Genomic DNA, 5,929 nt, shown 5'->3' on the forward strand with positions numbered 1-5,929 from the left:
ATGGATAGCAGGCTACATTAGACTATATATGGATAGCAGGCTACATTAGACTATATATGGATAGCAGAATACATTAGACTATATATGGATAGCAGGCTAGATTAGACAATATATGGATAACATGCCTCATTAGACTATATATGGATAACAGGCTACATTAGATTATACATGGATAACAGTCTACATTGGACTATATATGGATAACAGGCTACATTAGACAATATATGTGTAACATGCTACCATAGACTATATATGGATAGCAGAATACATTAGACTATATATTGATAACAGGCTACAATAGACTATGTATGGACAACAGGCTACATTAGACAATATGGATAGCAGCTATGTCAAGGCCTACCTTCAAACTAAGTGCCTCTTTGCTTGACATAATGGGAAAATCAAAATAAATCAGCCAAGACCTCAGAAAAAAAATGGTAGACCTCCACAAGTCTGGTTGATCCTTGGGAGCAATTTCCAAACACCTGAACGTACAACGTTCATCTGTACAAACAATAGTACACAAGTATAAACACCATGGGACCACGCAGCCGTCATATCGCTCATGAAGGAGACGCGTTCTGTCTCCTAGAGATTAACGTACTTTGGTGCGAAAAGTGCAAATCAATCCCAGAATAACAGCAAAGGACCTTGTGAAGATGCTGGAGGAAACAGGTACAAAAGTATCTATATCCACAGTAAAACGAGTCCTATATCGACATAACCTGAAAGGCCGCTCAGCAAGGAAGAAGCCACTGCTCCAAAACCGCCATAAAAAAGCCAGACTACGGTTTGCAACTGCACATGGGGACAAAGATAGTACTTTTTGGAGAAATGTCCTCTGGTCTGATGAAACAAAAATAGAACTGATTGGCCATAATGACCATCGTTATGTTTGGAGGAAAAAGGGGGAAGCTTGCAAGCCAAAGAACACCATTTCAACCGTGAAGCACAGAGGTGGCAGCATCATGCTGTGGGGATGCTTTGCTGCAGGAGGGACTGGTGCACTTCACAAAATAGATGGCATCATGAGGAAGGAAAATTATGTGGATATATTGAAGCAACATCTCAAGACATCAATCAGGAAGTTAAAGCTTGGTTGCAAATGGGTCTTCCAAATGGACAATGACCCCAAGCATACTTCCAAAGTTGTGGCAAAATGGCTTAAGGACAACAAAGTTAAGGTATTGGAGTGGCCATCACAAGGCCCTGACCTCAATCCTATAGAACATTTGTGGGCAGAACTAAAAAAGCATGTGCGAGCAAGGAGGCCTACAAACCTGACTCAGTTACACCAGCTCTGTCAGGAGGAATGGGCCAAAATTCACCCACCTTATTGTGGGAAGCTTGTGGAAGGCTACCCTAAACATTTAACCCAAGTTAAACAATTTTAAGGCAATGCTACCAAATACTAATTGAGTGTATGTAAACTTCTGACCCACTGTGAATGTGATGAAATAAATAAAACCTGAAATAAATCATTCTCTCTACTATTATTCTGACATTTCACATTCTTAAAATAAAGTGGTGATCCTAACTGACCTAAGACAGGGAATATTTACTAGGATTAAATGTAAGGAATTGTGAGTTTAAATGTATTTGGCTAAGGCATATGTAAACTTCCGACTTGAACTGTACATACATACAGTACATACATACATATATAGTGCAATAGACTAACAGACAGACAGTATTCACATAGACAACCAGATAGCACAATACAACACAACACAATATGAGCCTGGTTCATTTTCAGTAATGAGGCCCTGTACCCCATTTACAGTTTATACTTCAATGTATCAGGTGTAGTTATTCTCCACCTATAGAGTGAGTTGTTGTTTATGTTTCTAAGACTGCAGGGTGGGAGATGCAACAATGGCCTTGAGAACAGCAGGAAGTGTGTTGGTGGTCTTTCTCTGGTCTGTAGCAGGTATGGTCTCATTCGTATCTTTTAGTTGCCTGGTTTGTCAATCTACAGATATTTCTAAAAGCAAAACATTTTCATGTTCTACTAGTGACACATTTGGCGTGTCCGCTTCACTTTAAACGGTTTCCATTCACACTCAACCAAAGAGTATCTATGTCTCAACTCAGCAACTACGGGAACAAAGTGTTAGTGTGAGTCAAAGGACATTGAAGTTAATGTAATGTCCTTGTGATGTCTAACTGTGTTTCAGCGGTATTGGAGCAGAATGGCTGGAGTGTGACTTACACCACTCACAGTATTTGTACCTTGAAGGGGTCATCAGTGGAACTGTCCTGCTCTTACACATATCCCAGTTGGTATAAAGTCACAACAACCTTCTGGTTCACCAAAATTGATGCTGTGGAGAATTATGTGAGTCTGAGTGATGACCCAGACTACAAAGGTCGTGTGACGTACCGTAGTGATAAGAGGAATGGCCACACCCTGACAATCACAGACCTGAGAGAGAGTGACTCCACTACGTACAAGTTCAGATTTATTACAGATCAGACCGAAGGGATCCTGGAGTCACTTTGTCTGTTACAGGTACAGTGATGTTATATATAGTGCTGATCTGTTTAATTGGTTCTGGAAAATTGTCTTAATTTGAATTGAAATAATATAAATAATATGAAAGTATGCGTAAAATAGGAATGTCTGAATTGATGATTTGAGAATGTCCACTCCTGCCTCATTTGAACTAGACAACAGGTAATTGAGATTATTTAATGTTGTTAACTACTACAGACCTGCAGGTGAAGGTGACCACTACATTGTGGTCAACGACACTGACCTGTAGCACCACCTGTACTCTGACTGACAACACCAACCCCACCTACATCTGGTACAGGAACAGTAAGATTGTACAAGAGGACTCCTCCCCCTCATACTCAGTCTACTTAAAAACTGAAGACAGCTTCTACTGTGCTGTAAAAGGCATCAATTCTCCTGCAGTGTGTGAGTGTGACTAATACACTTTTTAAAGTCTTGCAAAATCATCCAATACATCATTGGTCAGTGTTGATGTGCAGTGAAACAGACATGAAATAGGGCTGCTATTTCATTTCGATTAATGGATGTTGACAGTTCAAAATATGTACTCCATTTGAAAAATGTACTTGTGTTTCAGATGTTGGGGGTCACAGTTATTTCCACGTGACTTACACCCATCAGAGTATCTGTACCTTGAAGGGGTCATTTGTGGACATATCCTGCTCTTATACATATCCCAGTGGTCATACAGTCTCCGAAACAAACTGGTATACAAAAGGAAAACTTGATGAGGCGCCACAAATCCTGAGCCCGGGGTATGGAGGTCGTGTGGAGTACCTTAGAAATATGCAGAGTGACTCCACCCTGAGAATCACAGACCTGAGAGAGGAGGATTCAGCTGAGTATAAGTTAAGAGTCATAACAGATCAGACAAACTGGGAGCCCACCTTCCCTGGAACATCTCTGACTGTCACAGGTAACACTGCATGTCACATCTTATCAATACTGCAAACTATTACTTCATGATATGTGTTTTAATCCCCTTTCATTTAGGTCTGCAGGTGAAGGTGACTCCTGCCACTGTGACAGAGGGACAGAAGGTGACACTGACCTGTAGCACCACCACCTGTACTCTGAGTGACAACCCCAACCCCACCTACATCTGGTACAAGAACGGACATGTAACCAACCAATCTAACAGTCTGTTCCTAAACCCAGTCAGCAGTGAGGATGCAGGCAGATACTCCTGTGCTGTAAAAGGCCATGAGGTTCTCCACTCTCCTGAAGAGACTCTCACTGTCAGATGTGAGTATGTGTGATCCATCTCCAGTTGTATTCTTTTAGTAACATCTTCTCTTCTCTATTCTATCTATCTATTATTTCAATCTATGTCCAAGTTCCATGATTGTACTCATCTCACTACTGTAGTACTACACAAACACTGTATTGTTACATTATCGTCTAAGTTACACATATTTATATTTATATTTCAATTATTTCAATCATAAGTGTAAGTTCCATGATGCTCCTCATGTAAAGCAATATGTATGAACAATGTGTTGATACATATTGTCTGCCAGATGGCCCAAAGAGCACCTCAGTGTCAGTCAGTCCCTCTGGTGAAATAGTGGAGGGCAGTTCAGTGACTCTGACCTGCAGCAGTGATGCCAACCCACCTGTGGACAAATACACCTGGTACAAGACGAACATAAACTCACCTAAAGCATCAGGACAGAGTTACAGCATCACTAACATTAGCTCTGAGGACAGTGGAGAATACTACTGTGAGGCCCGGAATAAAATAGCATCTAAGAACTCTACAGCTCTGATGATCATTGTAGCAGGTAAAGTTTCATCTTCAATACTTCAATTCAAAACTACATGTTTCAATCTAATCTTAATCATTTTACTTTGTGATATTACTCCTTAGTTTATAACTATACATTGGGTTATAAGATCCCTTAACAAGTATTGCATTAATGTCCTGTATTTAACTTTATTTTTAGTTTATTATATCATGCCATGTACTCACATCATCCATATTATATTATAGGGAAACAAAATCAGTTATGACTGCAGCTGTAGGAATCATAGTGGTTGTTCTGGTTCTCATCCTCTGTCTCTCTGGCTTCACGTGGTTTAGGTGAGTGAATTGTATTATTTATTTTTTATTATTTAACTTTAGTAACATTGATTGATTGATTAATTCATTAATTAACAAACAGGAAGAAGTCCTCCAAATCCACCTCTGACCCAAGAGACACAGCAGACGATGGACAGGTGAGTCTGTTGGAATCAGAAGATGACTGTGATGTCTGTGTATTCTTTGTGGAACATTTCTACTCCTCATGTTGTCTGTCCTCTTTCCCAATCAGGGAGACTCTAGTCCAGTGTCTGACAACATCTCAGGCATGGTCATGACCCCTACTGCAACACAGACAGCAGCCACCGTAGACCAGGATGATGTTCACTACGCCAGCGTCCACTTCTCTCGCTCCAAAAACCAGGAAGTCCCTCTGTACTCCACTGTTCAACTGCCTCAACCACAGAAACAGTACGAGGATGTCCAGTACGCTGCTGTGAAATTCAACCGCCTCACTGCTGCCACCCAGTAAGCATATTCTGCATTAAGGTAATTAATATGCTGCTGCTTATTGTAGGAGATGTCATCAATAAGCAAAACAGTTGACCCATAGTGACCACTAGTGATGTCATTTCCTTAAACTACGAACCCAACAATGGACATCTCAAGAAAATTACTATGACATGTATTGATGTAATGATGGTTTTGAGGAACTGCTCATTTTGCGTTCCAAATGGCATCATATTCCCTATTTAGTGCACTACAAAGGCAGTGCACTATAAAGGGTATAGGGTGCCAACATTTGGGACGCAACCTTTGTTTCATTTCTGTTTCTCTCTCTTCAGACCTGCAGCAGCACAATCAGCTGAGGAGGACCCCTCTGTGATCTACAGTCAAGGCAGTCAACAAACCCAGAACCAAGAAGACCTGAACACAACAAACCCAGAACCAAGAAGACCTGAACACAACAAACCCAGAACCAAGAAGACCTGAACTCAACAAGTTTGACAAAAACCCATATATTCAAAATAAGTGCCATAAAGCTTGAGGGGGTGTGGAATATTGGCCATTATAAACTGGGTGGTTTATACTACGGCTAAGGGCTGTTCTTGACACAAAGCGGATATGCCGTCATATATTGGCCTGATTGCTATTAGAAACTGGTTACCAACATAAATAGTATTTTTTTACGCCATACCCGTGGTATATTGTCTGATATACAGTATTCACTTCTGAAATGCAGTTTCAGTCAGTCAGCATCCAAGACCCAAACTAACCAGTTTATAATAGTATATAATAAAATAGTTGAAAATGTTATAAGTTTAATATTTCTTAAGTAAAATCGTTAATATTTCTGAGTACAAGATCTTTAAAAAATATATGTATTT

General features: G+C 40.2%; 1 pseudogene across 1 annotated transcript; it reads left to right on the forward strand.

The window, feature by feature from the left end:
- The first annotated feature begins 3,304 nt into the window (after nt 1-3,304).
- LOC311126121 lies at nt 3,305-5,623 on the forward strand (annotated as a pseudogene). The gene is made up of 7 exons: nt 3,305-3,434; nt 3,677-3,763; nt 4,039-4,302; nt 4,512-4,601; nt 4,684-4,738; nt 4,834-5,069; nt 5,387-5,623. The product of its transcript is annotated as an uncharacterized misc_RNA (transcript).
- Nucleotides 5,624-5,929: the final 306 nt, after the last annotated feature.

This window comes from Coregonus lavaretus, assembly GCF_964263955.1.
Source record: "Coregonus lavaretus genome assembly, contig: HAP1_SCAFFOLD_653, whole genome shotgun sequence".
Lineage (NCBI taxonomy): Eukaryota > Metazoa > Chordata > Actinopteri > Salmoniformes > Salmonidae > Coregonus > Coregonus lavaretus.